This window comes from Callospermophilus lateralis, unplaced genomic scaffold (assembly GCF_048772815.1).
Source record: "Callospermophilus lateralis isolate mCalLat2 unplaced genomic scaffold, mCalLat2.hap1 Scaffold_741, whole genome shotgun sequence".
Classification (NCBI taxonomy): domain Eukaryota; kingdom Metazoa; phylum Chordata; class Mammalia; order Rodentia; family Sciuridae; genus Callospermophilus; species Callospermophilus lateralis.
The window spans coordinates 495,870-517,050 of NW_027515428.1; the positions used below are offsets into that span (position 1 = coordinate 495,870).

The 21,181-nt window shown below is 36.6% G+C and overlaps 1 pseudogene; it reads right to left on the reverse strand.

Annotated features, from left to right (window-relative positions):
- Window positions 1-6,088, reverse strand: part of LOC143386121 (docking protein 6-like) — a 103,805-nt pseudogene extending 97,717 nt beyond the window's left edge.
- Between the last annotated feature and the right edge of the window lie 15,093 nt (window positions 6,089-21,181).

Here is a 21,181-nt window from a genome sequence, read left to right on the forward strand (position 1 = left end):
GGATGGTTTTGAAGTGTGACAGGTTTTTTTTTTTTTTTTTAAGTTGTAGGTGAACACAATATCTTTATTTTTATGTGGTGCTGAGGATGGAATCCAGTGCCTCCCACGGGCTAGGCAAGTGTTCTACTGCTGAGCCACAACCCCAGCACAGTTGCAGTTTTCTAACATTAATTTTTGTACATCCTACTTGTCTCCACACTCAGATTCTATCCTTTTCTTTTTGTTAAAATGCATGAAGCACCTTTAATTCTTCCAAAGACAAGGCACTATGACAAGACGCAGGAGCTTCCTCCTCCTGGTTTTCAGTCAGCTAGACCATTCCCGCTGTGCTTTCTACAGGTGTGCTGCCATATGGTCACATTTTAAAGACATATCTGCTTCGGGTCTTGGCACAAGACTTCTTGAGAAAGCTACCTAAGGGCTGGTATCTTTTTCGCCTCTCATTCTGCCGTAGGTCACTCCATGTAAACTTAGTCCTGATATTTCAATGAAATAGTTGTGTCAGAGTCACCAGACACTTCTATGCTTTACGTCTAACCATCTCCTTTCTGTTGTCTTCCCAATCCCTCCATGATGTTAGACACAGATGGTCATCTGGTCATTGTTTTCATGGGTTCCAATGGTCTACTCTGAGTGTTCTTCTTTCCACTTAGAGTCTTTTTTCAAACTTCTGCCCAGGCTCCTTTGCCTTTTCTGATCTTCCAAATATTGTAGTGCTACTTATTTGTTTATTCTTCTGTCTTCCAACTCTTCCAAGGACATTTCATCCAGTCCTGTAGCATATAGTGCTACCAATATGCCCAGGACAACCAAATGAACTGTAGCACTGGTATTTTTTCTACTCCTGACCACTTTCAATTACCAAATTGATTCCTAGACATTTTAGCCTAACAGACATTTCATGTATAACACATACAAAGTTAAAGCTTGTGATTTTTACCCAGATTTAGCACTTCTAGACTTCCTCATGTCATGAATCACATAATCATTGATGCTCTTGCTCAAGTTCAAACCCATGAATCACCCATGATTACTACATTTCACTCCATCTAATTCTTAAGTAAATATTGTCAGTTTTCACACACCATGTCCAAAGATTGTCTTTTTATCTCCAGATCCAATACCAACACTTCATCTAAGCCACTGTCACATCTGGACTGAAGTAATTACTGCTTAAGACTTGCTATATATGAAGAACCTCTTTAAGTCCTTACATGCAGAGCTGTAAAATTTCATTTATTAACCATTCCAGCTATATTTAACCTCATTACAGGGCAATGGTATCATTTATTCCTTGCAATAGCCTTCTGTCATAGATACTATCATAATCTTAATTTATCAGAGGACAATGAAGTATGTTGAAGGTTAAATGGCCAACCCAAGTTCACACAGCTGCTATGTACAGAATCTAGATCAAGCATTTATAAAGTGCCTGCTGGGCAGTGTGGGGAGATTCCTGACCTTCTTCAAAATTCTTTCAGGATTGACCTTTTCCATATTGCTGTGTTGAACAATATCTCACCCACAAAGATTGCATCCATTTAAAATAAGCAAATGAGTGAGTTTCAACAGTTGTATATACCCGTTAAAAATATTGTTATAATAAAAATAACATTTTCACCATTATTTGCAGCCTGTTCCCCATCCACACCTTTACCCTGGTCACCCTCTCAAAGCTAGGCAACCAATGACCTTATTTCTGTTACTGAAGATAAGTGTGAAATCATTACAATATCATCTTTAGAGACCTGACTTCTTTGACTTGGCACCATAATTCTGATATTTGTCTCACATTCTGCATACCAAAAGACTTTATTTTCCATCATTCAGGGATATCTGTTGATGGATGTACTATAATCCCCCCTCCTGCTTTATTTAGGTTGTTTTTATTGTTTTTACTCCTGCCTCTTGGAAACAAAGTGAACATTTCTATACTTGCCATTAGGTGGATATGATTTTCATTTTGAATGGATAAATTTTTAAAAGTAGTAAATTTCTAAAAGTGGCATGGCTGGGTAGATGGATAACATTTTAAACAACATTGGTGCACAGTATTATGTTTTGACCACCAATATGAGTGTAGTTGCTCCATATTTTCACTAACTCTAATTATTCTCAGTCTTTTGGGCCATTCTAATGAATGGGTAGTTTTGGATTTTGGTTTGAATTTTACAGACAACTAATGATGTCATGTGTTGTCTCATGCACTTATTTACTGAGCACTTAGAAAATGTTCATAATTTTTGTCCATTTTTAATACTGGATTATTTATGTTCTTCTTATTGCATTGTCAGATTCATATATCCTTGATACACGTCCTTTATCAGATAAATGCTTTAAAAAATGTTTTCTGCTCTATTCTGCTCTATTACTGGCCTTTTAAATTTACAAATTGGGTCTTTTAAAGAGAAAAATATTTTAAATTTTGATGTAGTTCAAATCAGTTTAGCAAGTTTTTTTTTCTTTCTTTCTTTTTCTTTTTCTTTTTTTTTTGTGTGTGTGTCTTAAGAAATTGTTTTCTTATACCACAGGGGAAACAATCTCTCCTATGTTTACTTTTGGGAGTTTTTGCATTTTATTTAGACCAGTGATCTTGTTTTGAGTTTATTTTGTCTATGGTGTAAAGTATGATCAATGTTTACTTATTTACCTAGGACAGTGAGTTGTTCTAACAGCATTTGTTGAATAAAATTTCTTTCCCCATTGATTTGTCTTTGTATCTTTCTCTCAATTCAACTGATCGTGAAAGCACAGGTTCACTCCTGACCTTCTATTCCCTTTCATTGATTGTTTTGCATATCCTATTGCTAATATCTTATTGTGAGGATCTCTGTAGTTTCATAGTTAGCCTTGATGTTTTTAAGCATAATAGTTCCAACTTCGCTCTTTATTAAACTTGCTTTGTTTAATCTAGATTATAGAGATTTCCACATAAAATGAGCTTTAAATATCTAAAAAAAAGACTTATGGAATGTTGATTAGAATTATGTGGAATGTATATGATTTTTTTGTGTACTTGAAAACTGTGTGTACTTTCCTATGTATACTCACTTTTGTGAATTAGATGTGTCCTTTGCACTAGAATTCAAGTTTTTTTTTTCAGAAGGGCAATGTCTGACTCTCTCGTATCTCAAATCACCAACCAGGAGCAGAGGATCTGGCCTGGATCAAAGATACATACCACATTACCAATCCTGATGATTGGTTAGAATTCTACAGTGTGTTGAGTTTTCAGACAGAAGATGGTTGGGCCCAAACAGTAAATGGTAAAGGAGGAGTGTGGGGGTGGGGGTGGGAGGACAGGTGCATTGACTAGCGAGCTCACGTTAATGTAATTCATTGATCAACAGGCAGGGTCTCTGACTAGAATTTCACAAAAAAGCATGTTCAGTCCCTCAACCTTGCAATGATAAAATAAATATCACACATTTGTATTTCAAATCCTGGAAATTCTTTATTCATAGGTTTAATCTTATTGCCAAAATCATAACCATAATAATCATAATACAATACCAGTAAGACTTTAGAACTCAAACTCTTTTCCTGTAGTTAGAAGAAGAATTGTTAGCTGTTTTATGCTATCAGAATTCCATAACCCTTAGAGACATGTAATATAATAATTCTAAAATCCATCCACTTGTGAGAAAACCAAATGTCCAGGAGCTAGTAAGTGAATAGGGACTTGAACTTGCATTTTTTTGATAGTAAATCTCCATTAATACATAGAATAGTTTATACAGTTACTGAAATTCAAATTCTAAGCTCTCTGATTAGGTTCAGATATAATGTATGTGACTGTTAGCTATTTGTGTAATAGAATTTGTTAGTATATTATTATAAATAATCTTCTGTTAATAAAAGGAGAAATTAGAACGTATAACATATAAAATAAAATTCCACACATTCATGACATCAACCGGTAAGTTTCTCTAGCTCAGCACCAAAGACAGATTAGAATCTTTACTGAGCTTTCCCGAGCACCTACAACCAGCAATACTGTTTACAGTTCTGAGTTCTGATCAGGAATCCTCCATATTGCTGCAAAATACTGAACTGTGTTTTGATGTGATCCCCAAAGATAACTTTAGGTAGCATATGAATTATTACTTGGGGTTATATGTTACATTCTTTAATTCTTAGGAAATTGATATTTTACTCCTTGAATTAATGGCACATCTCTACATCTCAGCACTTTCGATGATCATTTCCTTGTTAAGGAGCTGACTAAACACCAAGTACCATGTCCATTAACAATATCATTAGCACTGCTAAAACTAGCCTCAAAATTTTATCTCCTAAATATTGCCCAGTGTTTAAATCAAAGTAACAAATGCTCAATTAACCTGAACAGAGGGAAAATGCCTACTCAGCACCTTAGAAAATGATCTGGTTGAGTTATGAGTCATCTCATTTTGCAAAGTAGCAATAAAAATGAGTCTTTCATTTGCAGAGGTACCCCTGGCATTTACAACAGATGATTACAATAAAGAAGAAACATAACTTTTGAGTTTTATCAGAACAGGGACAGTTTATCTTGACCATGAATCTTTGCCTCTGCAGCTTTCATCTATCAAGGAAATATCTTCACGAGTTGTCAAGGGTGTAGCTATTCTCCCAGGGACTACCAGGACTCTGACTCACCTTATGAAAGTTTCTGAAATAAGCTGCCTTTTCATCTGGAAATTTTTCTAACCTTCTGGGTCCTTTGCTGGAAGCCTTCTTGAAAACCAGCCAGCATCGTCTGAAAATCTGAAAATAAATAAAAGAATCCCATTATCTCTCCTTTTTATATGCCCTTAGTGGCACCAAGAGGTTTATCTATTCAATTAATCCCCTGGGAATACATTTTTAAAAGAACACTTACTTTATATAGTAACTTTGTCTTTGCATGATAAGTATCTTACTAATTAAAATTGCAGCAAATTTTTAAGATACAACATTTCTTATAAAAGAATTTCTTTGTGTAATGGGGTTGTCAATGTGTTCATTTCAGTAGTTTTCCATGTAAGTAAATTCCCAGGGTTTCAAGATCATATACAACCTTTATTCCCACTATCCTCAGGACAGATAATTTTCTGTTTTCTGTGCTAGTGCAGTAGCAGTTCAATAAGCTTAAGTGAAGCACTTCTGTATGGCTCAATTTTGTACCTCTGGAGGAAAAAAATACCCCAAAACATTGCATTTAAAAATTAACTTATCTTGTAGGATTTTAGGCTTTTTTTTAACAGTTGCCCATATGTTGATTTAGGAAAGAGAAAGTAATTTGTTTTTACAATGGGCACATCTGTCTCACTCTTTTATACTTTTTTAGTAACTAGAATTTTATTAAGTACTTAGTATGTACAATAAGTCTCAGATTTTATATATACATTTAATCATCAGAACTAGTAGATAAAGTAAGTATTATTAACTTCATTTTAAGATAGAGTTAGAGATAATGCAAGATTGGAAAACACAACTGTATATCTTTACACTTTGGTTAAAAAATGACTAATAATTGCACAAACAGAAACTGTTATTTCTGGAAATTGCCTTTAAGTTATGAACTGATCACTCTTGGAGTCTCCATCATCTGTCACCGGGTTCTCACCTCTCACATGCCCTCCACAGACCTTTGAGGAGGCAAGGCAGTAGAGCCTTTTATTCCAGTGATGAAACAGGTCTGGGGATGCAAACTGGCCACAACTTTTAAATTTCAAAATGTATCCATCGTTTGCTGGAGTGAAATTTCTCCACAGCCACAGGAAATTCGTAAAAGGAAATTTCAGAAACTTAGGTCACTATATTTATCTTCTCTGTCTTTATTTAAACTGCAAAGTTGTCACAGTACACTTTGCATTAGAAGAGGATGAATACTGCAATTCTGTTGACTGATTCTGGGTGCATTGCTTCTTTGCTAACAGACAGCATCTTTCTTGGTAAAAGGCACTGTTAGTGCAGTCGATAGAGACTTCTCATTGTAAAGCAGAATAAGCAGAGTGACAGCACGTGCACTTGACGGCTCTTGCTGTCTTTCTTAGACCTGGGAGCCTGGAGGTGCATGTCCAGGACAACCCAGAGGTTCCTGCATAGGAGCATATCTGTCCATCTCTGCTTAAGACCCAATGCATGTGCCTTCCCTCTCGAGTGCTTTCCCTCTGTGTACATGGAAATGAGGAGCTATTTTGAAACTCTGGGTGTTCTTCCCACACTTGTGCTCAGCACATGCTACATCTTTTGGTCCCTTAGTGATCCCCACTCCCTAAGTAAAACAATAGCAAAGAATATATCAATGTGATTGGGCTATGATCTTAGTATGTGGTTTTTTAGCTTCAATGAACTCAATTCTATATTGATTTTTATTTGGTGTTGGAGAATTCTGACTTTAAAATTTAAAAACATATTTATGTTTTAAGTAGTAACATTTAGAAAATGTGAACTTAGAAGAAACAGTTTGGCATAGTGGAAAATCCTTAAAGTTTTGGGATCGGACAGGCTTGGATTTACATCCTGGCTAGCTGAGCAGCCTCAGATTTACCCAGTATCCAGCTAACAAAGGAGACTCCCCAAGAGAAGCAGGGAGGATGTGGCAAGGGGGACCCATGTTCTGTGCACAGAAGGTTGCCCACGAGGATCTGCTCATTTTGCTTACAGAGCAGGTGCAATTTTCTGCTCATGAAAAAACTCTGCCTAGTGAACCCCTTTTTCCTAATGAAGCAAAAGCCTAACAAATATTCAGAGCCAGAATATTCAGATGCAAGTGTTCTCCATCCAGGAAAATTAGAGGATCACATGAGAGTTTTAAAAGATAAACAGAAATTATAGTAATGATCTTCCAGACATGAACAGTGCTACTCTAAAGATGGGACTTGGAGTTCCAAGTCAACTCAGCCCCGTGTGAGAGCCACAATGGGCAAGTCACTGAGCTCTCTAAGCAGGTGTCCTTACATCAGTTTGGGGAAAACAATGTCTACATTATATGATTATTGTGAAGTGAAAAAGAAATTAAGCATATTAAGTTATCCCACAGTGCACACAGAGTCACCAATAAACATAAGTGCTACAAACAGACAGGATGCTCTGAGCAGCGGGCTTTTCATAGTATCCAAAACCATCTACACAACCTGCACGTGTATGCACGTAGTACACATGGCAGTATGTTTACATATACCATATGGTAAAAGGGGACTTGTTCCAAATATACTTTTAAAGTTTTCAAAGATTCCATAAGTTATGGGAACTATGATATACATGACATGAGTAGAAAAACTCTTTAAATATTTAATTCCTGCTAATATCTTAGGATACTTCAGGTATTGTTAATTAATATAGCTATTCATATTCACATGTACCAATACAGAGTAAAATAAAATGCAATTCCTTCCAAAAATGACTCTCTCCACAAAATACCATGAAGTAACATACAGAGAGCAAGTCTTTTCACTCACTCTCTAATACAATTTGAAGCCTTGTTTTAGAGCTGAGGGTTTTACGCTATTATGTCCAAGAACAGAGAAAAACTCAATTTCACTGTAAGTTCTGCTATTCTTTAAAGGCCTTGCCTCACAGGAGTTATTTTAACGTCTCTAAGACTTAACTTCCTCATCTATAAACTAAGATCAAACTCCATCATGAAGTCACTCTTTCAGAATTACAAGAGATAGACTGCAGAAAGCGAATAGCATATGCTTGGAAAGGAGTCTACAGTCTGATCTGAAACGCTTGGGTTTTGGGTGTTGAACTGAACTATGTCCCCCCAAATTCACCAACTGAAGCCCTAACTCCTGGTGAGATAGTCTTTGGAGATGGGCCTTTGGGAGATCATCCGGGTTAGATGGAGTCACGGGGGGGGGGGGGGGACTCGATGGTGGAAGCAGAGTTCTCTTGAAAAGACCCCAGGGCGTTTGCTTCCTCTCTCTCCCTCCTCGCTCACAGAGAGGCCCTGTGTGTACCCTGTGAGAAGGCAGTTGTCCCTAAGCCAGGAAGAGGCCATCACAGAACCCCATCACACTGGCACCCAGATCTCAGCCTTGCATACTGCCTCAAGTCACCTGATGTAGGGCACTTTGCTGTGGTAGCCTGAGCTGATTAGGGCGGGGGGAGTATATATATATACTCCACATAACATATATATATATATATATAAGCAATATGTCTGTATCTATCAGCAATATCTGTATCTATATTAACAAAGGTGATACCCTTTTCCCTTCACTGCTCATAGATCATGTCAAATGAAGCCTTTGATACTCCCAGAAATGCACCCAGAGCTATCTAGTGACTACAGTGCCGCATCTGGTATTACCATAGTTAGTTTCTATTTTGGAGTGAGCTAAACATGAGCCAGAAAACACAAGCATTCCCATTTTGAGAAGACTGACTTTATTTATTTATCTATTTATTCTTTCAGTATGAGGATTTAACCCAGGGTTGATTTACCACTGAGTCACATACCCAGCCCTTTTTATTTTTTATTTTGAGACAGGGTCTCAGTAAGTTGCTAAAGGCTTTGCTAAATTGCTGAGGCTGGCCTTGAATTTGTGATCCTCCTATCTCAGCCTCCCCAGCCACTGGGATTACAAGTATGTGCCACTGCCCCTGGTTAAGATGGACTTTTTTTTCCATTTATTTTCCATATTTTTATTGGTGAATTATGCATCATGGTGGGATTTGTTGGTAAATGTTCATGCTTGCACACAATATAACAATACAATTTGTCCAATATCATTCCCCTGAATTTAGCCTTTTCCACTCTTTCTCCCTCCTTTTGGCCCCTTTCCTTTACGCTACCCATCTCCCTTTGATTTTCATGAGATCCAGCCCTACTCCTACCCAACACCACCTTTATTTTCCTTTTTACTTTCCAGTTTTTACACATGAGAGAAAAGCCTTAGCTTTTTGATTTTGGCTTATTTTGATTAGCACAATGTTCTCAACTTTCATCCATTTTCCTCCAAATACAAAATTTCATTCTCCTAGATGGCTGAATAAAACTCAACTGTACATATACCATTTTCTTTATCCATTGATCCATTGGTAGATACCCGATTTGGTTCCATGGTGTGGCTATTGTGAATTGTGCTGCTATAAGCATGGGTATGCATGTATTGCTATTGTATGCTGACTTGATTTCTATAGGATAAATACTAAGGAGCAGCATAGCTGGATCACATGGTGTGTCCATTCCTAGCCTTTTGAGGAAGATTCATACTGATTTACATAGTGGTTGTACTAACTTACAGTCCCATCAATAGAGAGAAATACCATACAGAGAAGAAATCAAAGCCAAATTCTAGTGATGAACAATTCTCATATGAAGACTATCTGAGCAAATCAAAGCAAATGAGAAATAGGACCAAATTAAATGTTATAAATAAGTCAAAATGGCTGGAATTATTAAACATATCTATAATAATGATGAATGTAAATGGTCTCACTCTATAATTAAAAGACATAGGCAGGTTGGCAGGCAGAATGGATTTTTTTTTAAGACTGAAACCTATGTTGTTTGCAAGGGGCTAACATTATAGACAAAGAGCCATTGGTTGAAAGTGAAAGGATCGAAATTGGCCACCTTATAAATGAAGACTGAAAGCAGTCTGACAAAGCAGACTTCAAGTCAAAACGAATCAAAAATCTCTAAAAATGCCATTTCGTAATGGTAAAGGGAACAATCCAACAAAAAATATAGCACGAGTAAAGATTCATGTCCCAAATTTTGGTTTACTTCATAAAACATAAAAGAGATACTACTTGAATTAAAGACTCAAATGGACCCCAGGGTTTAAAAATATTCAACATCATTATCAAGTAGAATAATGGAAATCAAAACCATACCAAATCTTCATCCCACTCCAGTTAGAATGGTAGCCATCAAGTACACAAACAATTATACATACTGGAGAGGAAGTGGAGAAAAAAGAAAAGTTTTACACGAAGATGGACTTTTAAGGACTTATCATATAAACTGTGTACCAGATTGAGGTACTTAAGTTATTCTTTTCTTTTTTTTTTTCCTGGAATGACTTTAGGTTTATAAACAGTTTCAAAAATGATGTAGCAAGTGTCTCCATACTTTACCCAGCTTCTGCTAATGTACACAAGGTACATTGTTCAAAACTAAGACATGAACATAAACATGGGTGAAATTCCAAGGTAGTTGGTAAAACTACTAAAGTAAACTGCAAATTCTGTCCAGATTTCTCCAGCTTTTAATTGTCCTGTTCAGGGACCCAATCCACAATTCCTAGATGACTTCACTTGTCCTATGTCCTTGGTGTCCTGTGACCTGGAACGGTTTCTTAGTATCTTTTTGTTTTACATGACCTTGACCATTTTGAAGGCCTTTAGTCAGGTATTTTGTGTAAGGTTTTTAAATTTCCATTTGTCTCGAATTATTTTTGATATTTCAAAGTTTAAAGACAGTCTCACGGTAAAGTGATTAAAACATAAACATAATTTATTGGGAAAATAAAATTAATTTATCATGGCTATGTTCTAGTTCTATTTCATTTGATCTCTAATTGAATTTTAAAGCTTAAAGTAGGAAAAGAATCACTTAATTGCAGATTTCAAAATATTTTGCTTTTAAGGAAGAGAAAGGTAACCAAAAGGGCCTTGGTATGGAGAATTTTCAAGTGTCATTTTGTGTTATTGTGAAGTCAAATTAAATATGAGTCAGGGCATTTAACGCCACCTCTACAAGAGGAGTATAAAATGAGAAGAAGCATGAGGAAATCACCCCTTTGTCCTTTTTTTATCAAGCTAGTTTTTATTGGTGTTCTATGATCTGCTTCAGGCCCTAGAACTGGCATCTTCTGTGAATGTGTTGGAGACATTCCAGAGATGAGCAGCAAATTAACTGCTTGAGTCCTGAAAATCACTCCCAGGAAGGAAAAAAAAATATAAAGGAGTAGGTTTTATTTTGCTTATAAATGATAAATATAAAATCTTTGGGTGAATGAAAGAGAACCTTGTGAATGAAATTAGGTACCTAATTTTTATTAGCATCCCATTGAAAATAGGACAGAAATGAATGACCTTCCCAAGCAGTCTGGGGAAGAAGACGAGCTGTTCACTTCATGGTTCCACAAGGGCTGCTGAAGTTGCAAAGTCCATTGGCTGATTAGCAGCAGAACTTATTTCTTGCAAGAGGATTCTCTTTCCCTGGTGTCTGTCCCTTAGCAGATGATGTCCCTGCATGCTCCATCTTGATTTCTGGATGGTGCATAAACTCTATTTCAGGGTATTAGCTAATTTCACCTTGTCATTCAGATTCCTCTTCTAAACATGCCAATCATCTCACCAAACTAATTTCTGGGTGCACCTCAGATTCTCCTCATAGAACATTCCACGTTTCTGCCAGGACTCCAGAAATCCCAGGGACCTCCAGTTGGTACACACCCTGCACACACCAGCTGGCTGTAGTTAAAACCCCTCTTCATCCCCTTCCATCTGATGAAAACCCTTTTACCACAGGGCAATCTCTTCCCCTTAGTGCTTTTCCTTTTCAAGGTGATTTTACACAAAGGACATCCTTTTTGCATTTAAGACTCACTGAATAGTAGATGGCAGATTTCTTGGCTTTAGTTCATACCTGTAATTACATTATTTAGCTAGGACTCATTCACAAGCTTTAACTTACTCAAAAGTTGGATTTAATGGGCCTGTTCCATCACAAGCTGTTGACCTAATGAACCTTGCATTTCAAACAGGATTTTGGTTAGAAACTTGGTAGAATTCCTGATGATAGGAACTGTCAAACCTGAGAGTCCCTGGCACTATAACTAGAAACTTACTTTGTCTCTAGAGGTTTCAAAAATATACAGAAGAAATTGGTCCATCTGAGAGGCTTCTATTGGTGTTCCATTCTGAAAGCAAGATACTCTATAGATGATGTCTCTGGGTAAAGGATTAGATTCTTATTCATAACTATCATGTGTCAGATGAACATATCGTAATAACAAACACAGGGGGCTGGCGTGGTAGCTTAGTGGTTGAGAGCTTGCCTCTCATGCATGGTGAGGCACTGGGTTCTATCCTGAGCACCATATAAAATAAATAAATAAAGATATTGTGTCTACCTAATAGTTACTGCAGGTTTAATCTATGAAAAATTTTAACTTGTCTAGTCCTGGATTTTTGTCCTCTGAACAAAGGAACATGGTACAACAAGCACATTTGTTTCTTTGTGAAAAGTAGTTATTACAATGTGTCAAGTTTATTCAACTGATGAAATTAGTTTTAGCTATATCTTCAATACAGAAGGGAGTTTTACTGTCTTTCAATTCCACATATACCTCCCATTTATTCAAAACGTACTTGAGAATTCTAGATTCTGTAGACACAGTAGTTAAAAAAAAGCATTAATAACAATAAAAACCAAGTTCCTGTGCCTATGGAAACAGCACTCCTGTCTTGGGAACTTTCACTCCATGGGCTGATGACAGCCATCAAGGAGTACTTTTGAGGACGGCCTTTTGCAGGGCGCTGGGGTTGTGAAAAGAACTGCAGGACAAGGAGAGAGAAGGCAGCACCAGGCGTGTCAGGGGAAGGCCGGCCCAGGGGGACATTTGAGCACAGCATTAGTGGAAGCGAGAGAAGGAGTGATTCATCAGGAAAGAGAATTTTAGTCTGAGAGACTGTCAAATACGACGCCCTCTGCAGCGTTGGGGAAGACAGTCAAGTAGGGTTGAAGGGTTGGTTCTGGGCACATTCTGGGCACACAAAATGGAGCCAGGAGCCCTTGCACACCCGCAGTTGAGCATTGGGACTGGCTGTCTGCACACACCACACTGGACATGTTGACCCTATGAAATGGGTCCAACTGCAGCTTCTAGAAAGCAATTCACCAGTGTTACTGTTGGTGAAACCATCCCTTTGCTGCCTGAGGCTGTGCCTAAGGCCTTTCTTACATGAGGGTTCGACCTTTGATGAACCAGCAATGATTCTTGACAAGTCAGAGATGGAACTAGCAACCCACACTGCACTTCAATCTATGAAAAGAGTTGCCACCTTGTAGAACCTGAGAGCCCACTTTAAAGACTGCTTGAATTTTGCATTGTTCAGACTGTAATCCTAATAAACCCTAAATAAACATAATTCTTTACTGTCTGGGTTGGATTTTATCTCTAGTGAAGGTAAGAACCTGTCTGAATTACTGCTTCAAGGGGCCAGGGCAGTGGGCACGGAACTACAGTAAGGGGACAGGGTAGAGACATCTCTTAGGAGCTTGGCTTCTACTCTCTGATGGTATGCCACCAAGATTCTGAAGCACCAAGAAATAGAGGAGAGCTTAAAGTTTAACAAAAAAATATTGCAATTATATCATCAAAGTTCACAATAAGGTAAAATATGTTATTAGAACAGAGACTGTTTGAAATATTCACATATTAATTGAGCAGAATGAGTGTTTTATTCTGCCTTTGTGAGTATGCACAATGACGTCTCAAAATCATAAAACAAAATTGTCAAAAAATAGAAATTGCAATAACATTTTAAATATTTCAGTATTTTCAGGAATAATAATACATAAATGAGTTACAGATGTACAATGTTTGAACAACATGATTAATGAAGCTGATTAAATAGACCTCTATACATGGTGCAGGATGATTGCATAGTCTGTGTGATTCTCAGACTTCCCAAGAATGGGAGAGAAGGTGATCAGACATTAGGTTACGAACCAACAAGTTCAAAGGATTGAAACTAGATAGAGCAGCAAACTAGAAGCCTTGCTATGTGGAGTTCCAATGTTAATTAAAAGGCACAGTAACTAAGATACCGCAGAATGGGGCAAATAGACCAAAGGAATAGAATAAACACAGGGGCACACATAGGGATACTTGGTTGATAACAAAACGAAGCACTTGGTTTGCAGCAACAGGGAGGACTTGCTAACCAATAGCTCTGGGATCACTGCATAAATCAAACAACCACAAAACGAGAATTGTCCTCTGCACAGGTTGCTGTAAAAAAGAGCACCTCTGTTTAACCAACCACTTCGATGTCTAGTCAAACAGCATTTCTGCGTTTTAATTTACCTTCCTCTCTTTTGCCCACTCAATGTCATATATTTTCAGGCTTAGAAATCAGGAGTGTTCTTGACTTGAATGTGACAGTTCCAATAATTGAAGCTTTCAGAAAAAAAATATAGGATACTAATACATCAGTAATCTTAAGTTAGGAAGAAAATAGGACACAAAAACATAATTAGAAGAGAAAATGTATAATAAATTTAAGTAAGAATCATGTTTTGTGTCAGGAAAAAATTCTCTGAGAGTTAAAAATCAAACCATTGATTAGAAGATACTTGCTGTACACATGACTATCAAGTGGCACAGATCCAGGATATGCAAAGAATTCTTAGAAATACAGAAGAAAAAGACAAACAATCTGGGTTAAAAAAGGGCAAGCAGGTACCAGAACAGGTGCTTAAAAAAAGGAGCTGTGCACACGCCCAACTATCCTGTGAACGTGCTCAGTCTCCATGCACTGGGAAATCTGATGTGAAGCTCAATGAGACATTATTTTACTCCATTAAGAGGAAAGAAAAAGCAAAATCACTTCCTAAGGCACATATTGGCTAAGCTCTGGAACAAAGGGTTTCATATTCTGTTGGAGGAAAAAGTCTGTGTGCATAAATTTGGAGGCTGCGTAGCTGTCTAGAATTCTAGAATTTTCTAGAAATTTACACAGTGTTTGCAACTCTACTCTTGATTTTATAACTACCAGAAAAATGTGTACTGTATATACCAATGTCCTTAAGGCATTATTAATAAAGGTCTCAGATCCATACATTGCAATTTATTTATACAATTAAATACTGGGCAGCCTTGGAAAAATATATGAACTGTGGCTACACAGATAAATCTCAAAATCCTCATGTGAATAGGAAAGCCAGGTTAAAAATAACAATGCATAGTGTTAAGTTTCTCATACAAATTCCTGAAATTGGGAAAACCAAGGTACACCACACAAAGATAAATACTTAGGTGGTTGGTATACCAAGAGCAGGAACGTGGCTTCCATCACATTCAGCATAGTGGTTGATGTAATGGGAGGTGGTGGGGTGACACTCATTCTGCTCAATTAATATATGAGCATTTCGAGGCACATGCTGTGGGTTCTTGGCTGCTAACACAGCTCTATCTATTTGGGGGTATATACACCAGTATTTTCCTCAAACTGTCCATTAGTTTATGTCATTTTTTTGTGGCTGTTTTAGTTTTCAATTATTTTTGAAAGTTAAAATATACCTCACATTCATGTTTACACAGCCATTAGGAGCCCCTTATACTTTTGCTTTTCTCCTTTCTTTTAATTCTACTTCTAAGAGGAAAGATACAGAAATAGAGGCAGAAGAATGATCCCCAGTGCTTTTCAGGATAGCAGATGGCAGTTGCTGAGAAGGGGTCAGAACAGGTATTAGGATCAACCTTTAATTAGACTGAGCACCCTAGGGAGGCAGGCAGATGTCAACAGCTTTTGGTTAAGACGTAGGCATCCCAGAACTGTTGATATCTAATGAGCTCAGGCATCTAAAAAAAAAAAAAAAAAAACCTGACAGCCTTACTTATCTATTAAAAAAGAAGTTAGCTGATTGGCTTTGCATTGGAGTCTGGAGAGAACATCTGTGCTTGTGCACTGCAGGGAAATGAGGTGGGATGCCTACCAGAGAGGGTGTCAGGGCAGCTCTTGACACTGAGATGCAGCCTTTCCCCAGGACCAGGAAATTCAGCAAAGACAGGGAAGGGTAAACGTGACTGATCCATTTAACTCAAGAAATCTGCCAAAGAGCCCCAAACCAAGTTGAGCTAACAATATACTAAAATGTCTTGCTGCTTCAAAGCCTGTCTTTTGGGATCATCTCTGTAGTCCATCCTATACCCATATCATATTGTGTCCAATGTAAATTGCAATGTACTAGACACTTAATTGAATAGACAAGTAAATAACAGATGTCTTATTACTCATGTCTAAATTATTTCAATAATTATTTTCAATAATTGTTCTTTAGAATAAACCTACACTGTGCTCAACTCTTATGGAATTCATTGCATTTGACTTTGTTCTCCAGTTAATGTTTTATAATCCTTCCCAATAAACTATTAATTGACTTGGGAACAAGAATAGCATTTTTTCACCTCCTGTAGCAACATTTGCATTAAAAATATGCTTTGGGGGGCTGGGATTGTGGCTCAGTGGTAGAGTGCTTGCCTAGTGTGTATGATGTTCTGGGTTCAATTCTCAGCACCACATAAAGATAAATAAATAATTAAAACAAAGGTATTGTGTCCAACTACAACTAAAAATAAATATTTTTTAAAAATATGCTTTGGATGAATGCATGGTTGTGAAAATATTTTAAATTCTGATTAAAATTTAATTTTTTTGATTAAACTGACACAGAATACCCGAAAGCAAATTAGAGAATACTTTAAAATCAAATGGCCACCACCATCCAGAGAAAAACACTGCTGACATTTTGATAGAAATTTCTCTAAAACAAAATCTTAGTCTCCCCACCACCCCACCCCACCACACACACACACACACACACACACACACACACACACACACACTTTATATGCATGCAGTTTGTTACTGACATGTTCCACTTACAATTTAATCTTTCACCAGGTACCTGTTGGGTATCTGCTATTTTCTAGGTATGTTTCCAATTGCATGGTGTCAATCAGGGAATAAAGCAAATCAGAACACCTGTCATTCCTATCCTTATGAAGTTTGCCTCTCAGTAAGGGCACAAAGACAACATATAAATAATGTAATAAATTGAAGAGTTAAAAGAATAAATAGTAGGAAGAAAATTAGGAGAGAAGGGAAAGTGAAAATTCTGTACAAAATATTCAACTTCTTAGGTTTCATGTGTTATGAATATGACATGAATAAAAATTTGAAAATACAAGAGCTGGGGGTATAGCTCAGTTGGTAGAGAGTTTGCCTCACATGCATGAGGCCCTGGTTCAACCCCCATCACCACACACACAAAAACAGAATTTAAAAATACAAATTTTTTTAATGGGTATATAAAAGAAAAAACATACATAGATGATATTTAATATTCATTTGTAATATTTTTACTATGTTAAAATTTATGTCTTTAATATATGATTATATATTTAAAATATGAGTTTACAGATTTTACCTTTCTAAAGCCTAAAACAAGTGTTTAGAACATGAAGATATATTTTTTTCAAGGTACTCTAAGTCTTCATAAATACATAAAACTACATAAGCATATTTTTGCTAAATTTGTCCATAAGACAATGAGTTTCTCATGTGTAGAACCTTTTTTTTTTTTACCTTGGTATATTAAGTGCACACTAAGTTCCAGAAAAGCAATCTTTTGAAATCCCTCTTAATACATTTAACAATCATCTAACAAAGAGTTTGCTAGAAAGTTGACAAAGTGTTGCAATCTAATTGTCTCCCCTGAATGTGAGTCTTACCTGAGTAATTAAGTACTGAGCAAGGGATACATTGTATAACTTTCTTTTCCTTCATGGAAAGGGTAACATCTTTTGGAAGTGCTTATCTGAACAAATAGAAACATTAATAATCCATTTAGAAAATCCAAAAATAGATACCTGTTGTCTTAAAAGAATGAAAACCTTTAAGGTGAGGCTCTTAAAGTGGTGCCTGTTTTCTCATATCCTACATCTTCTCCAACTGTGGAGTTCTGAAGTTTGTTTTAATTCATGAATTTCCTAAGACATGCTGGACTAGTATAGAAACAATGGATTTTCTTTATGCAGCCACAGAAGACTCTCTGCTATTTTGTGCAGTGCCCCTGAATAATATTATTTTTCTGTTTATTGACATATCCTCTTGTATTTTCTCAGGAGAGGAAACTTCACATTTCCTAATGCATAGTCCATTCCTTTTCTAATTTTGATTTGTATTTCAAATGTCTGACAAAGAGAGTAAATGCTACCTATGCTGTGTCCAAGGCAGTGACTTATTCATGCATAGTAATCAAGTTATTTTCTGAATAAAAGGCAGCTGATGAAATGGAATCCCTCATGTTGTGTTGCCTGCAAAACATCAGATTCCAGAAACACACAGAATTGATTTCTTCAAACATTATCCCCGAAATATAAGAATCTTAAGTCACAGGTGCTGACGTAGCCCAGGCATAAGTTACAGGATTCCTAAGAATTACCTAATATAAGGTTGTACTTAGAACTGTTGTGTTTTCTCAGAGGTGGAGTTATCACTTCAACTCTTTTGCAAGGAAGTCATTCGCTTTCCATATCACTTATCTGTAATAAGTGATATGGAAGAATCAGTAAAAGTGGAACAGTCAGGAAAACAAAACGAAGTCATCCAGTCTCAAAACCATGATGTGCAATGGTTTATTTCTCCCTATGCTTTGTGATTGTCTCAACATTTTTCAAAGAGGCACTCTTAATTTGTTCTGCACAGTAGACTAGCACAGGGTCTGAAGCAGAACGTATGTTGAATGAAGAAGCCAAGTTTCCATAGAGGTAAGATTCTGGAAAACACTGGATTAAGTAAAGCTAAATTGTTGTTTCTACTTAGGGACTCTCAAAGTGCTCAATGCATATATATAGTGAGTGTATACAGAGGGAGAAAAAGTATATATGTTTTTCAAATTAATTAACCAAAGCATCCTTATTTTTGTTTTGAAATGTTTTGCTTTATTTTGCTTCATTTTTTCCCTGTGGATGCTTTTATCTTGTTCAGGTTTGTTCAGTACTGGGAAGAAGCATAAATTCTTACCAGAGCTACCATTCAAAAATATTTTTCATATAGACATTATTAGAGTCTGAAAGTGTTCAGCAGACTATTTGTACTTTACACTAAATATATAGATTTGTCCTTAAGGTAGATTTTCAGAGATGCAAAGGAGATAAAAATTATAACTTTATGTATCATTGAAGAAGTAAGTAATCATAAATAATTTGTAATTATTGTTACTTGTTCGTCTAAGAAATTTACAAAATTTTGGAGCCTTTATATGCCAATATTTTAAAAATGCAACATGATTACACCAGGTAAACTTTTAAAAAATCAACCTTTACAAACTATTTCAGCATTTAGTAAGAAGATTAGAACCAGACATAGTGATTCTTTTGTTTTTGCCTGCTAATATATGTTTACCCAAGAAATGGTTTGCAATAGTGTTGATTTCCTAGATTAGGTACACAAAAATTGAATAAAACTCTTCTCTACATTTTCGTAGGCAAAAATAATGAATAAATTCACTCAAATAAAAGTGCACTTTGTTTCATTAAATTATAAAGACTATGAATGTTTTAAGTATTGACACCCTGATACTGAAATGGAATGTCTTCATAGTTATCAACAAATATCCTTAAGTAAAAACAGTTGACAAGTCTCCTTTTATTAATAAACCACATGATGAGTCAAGACACAAATTGCATTTATGAGAATAGCTACCAAAAAGTATGGATGCAACACCTACACCTAGATTAAGTCATTTAATTTTTAATATTAAATGACTTATCAAGAACTAGGCAAGGAGAAAAGAGTATCATCAGTCTTTATCACTGAGGCAGTAAAAATACTGCACCCAGTTACTAAATGAATAAAATAGTGCATGTCTACTTCATAATGAGTACTCATGGCTTTGATGGTGACTTGTATAAAAAGTGTTGTGACTAGAAAATGATATTTCACATTATAGAGCCAGAAATGTGATTGGGGATTTTGGTTTGACTTCTTGTAATCACCTGAATTTCCAAGACATGTGTTTCCTGTAAACAGAAAAACCTGCAACTCTCATTGCAATATCTCCAGTCCTGGCTTCTGTGGGCTCAGCTGAACCGACCACATGGGCTGACTCACCCTGGGGTCACATGGTGGCGTCCTCCTCCACTCAGAGCTCTCTCAAAGCACAGTGATTGCTGAAAATCATTCTTCAAATTCATCCTTCCCTTAGAGCTCTCTACTCCTTTGTAACTTTCAAAAGAACACTTATTCTAGGCCATGCACTGATGTAAACTGTTTAAAAGTACTCACTAATTTAACCCCCAAAACAACATTATTAGGTTATTGTGTTATCATTGTATTTGAAAATCCATGAGAAAAATCAACGTACAGAAATGTTGAAAAGAAAAGATAATAAATGAGAGGTAGAAACGAAGCCGTGATAATGCAGCTTTAGTGTTTGTGTTTGTAATTACTATGTTATATCCCTCACACATTGAAGCCATTTGAATCTTAAATAAGCAAGATAGGAGCCCATTGATTTTAAAGCTGGGAAAATTGCACTAAGCTTGGAGTAAATTACAAACTGAGCTGGAGGAAAAATGCTAAAATTAGAGGAATCAAATTAAAATGAGAGGTGGTATCAGTTTCTTATTTGTTCCTGAAGTCGCCTTTGAGTAGAAAATGCCCTTCCTGATACTCGCCCAAGAGACAGTACAGAAAATAGGGGTGATGAGAGAGAAAGGTTTGCAATGTACAGCACTCCCCCTCAAGACCTGAAGAACCATGCAAGACCAGGGCTGGGTTTGCTCAGGATTAAGCCAACGGGAAATTCTTTAATCCCCATGTTTAGTTATTAATACAACTTTGCCCCCAAATGTGCCTTAGGACAAGCATTCTATCCTTTCCTTTTAAGGTCACAAATTTTCTAAAGTCATAAGTAATCTTTTTAAAAAATCAATGTTAATAAAAGTATCCAGATGTAAAGTGAATGGTGCGTGAGCACACGACCACCTTGCAGCCTCAGGAGCTCAACCACGCCCAGTGGCTAACCTGCAGCTTCCCTCCTAAATAGACAGGAATGCTTCCACGGTCCAAAGGCTGGGGAGAGAAACAGCTCGAAGGATGACTGGCTTCAGATGTCTAAAGATCTCATGATATGAAACGTCTACAAAGCAATTTTATTCAGAAAGAAAAAAAGAAAAGCAAAAGATTCTTTGCAAAATTATACAGTGTTTCTTTCCTACTTTACATTTTTATTTCTATCATTTCTCTAAATTTAATTTTGGTTGCTGTGTTAAAACAGTATTGGCTTTCTGTTTAGAGTTACCTAATTGGATTGGGGCGCTCCTCGTTTGTTTTTGTATTGTTTTAATGATATGATTTAACCCGACTTGACTCTTGGGTCAACATTTTGGGCATTGTTTCCATAGCAGCAGCAGCTATCTGACTTTCAGTAATAATAACTGGCATCTTAGTTCTGATG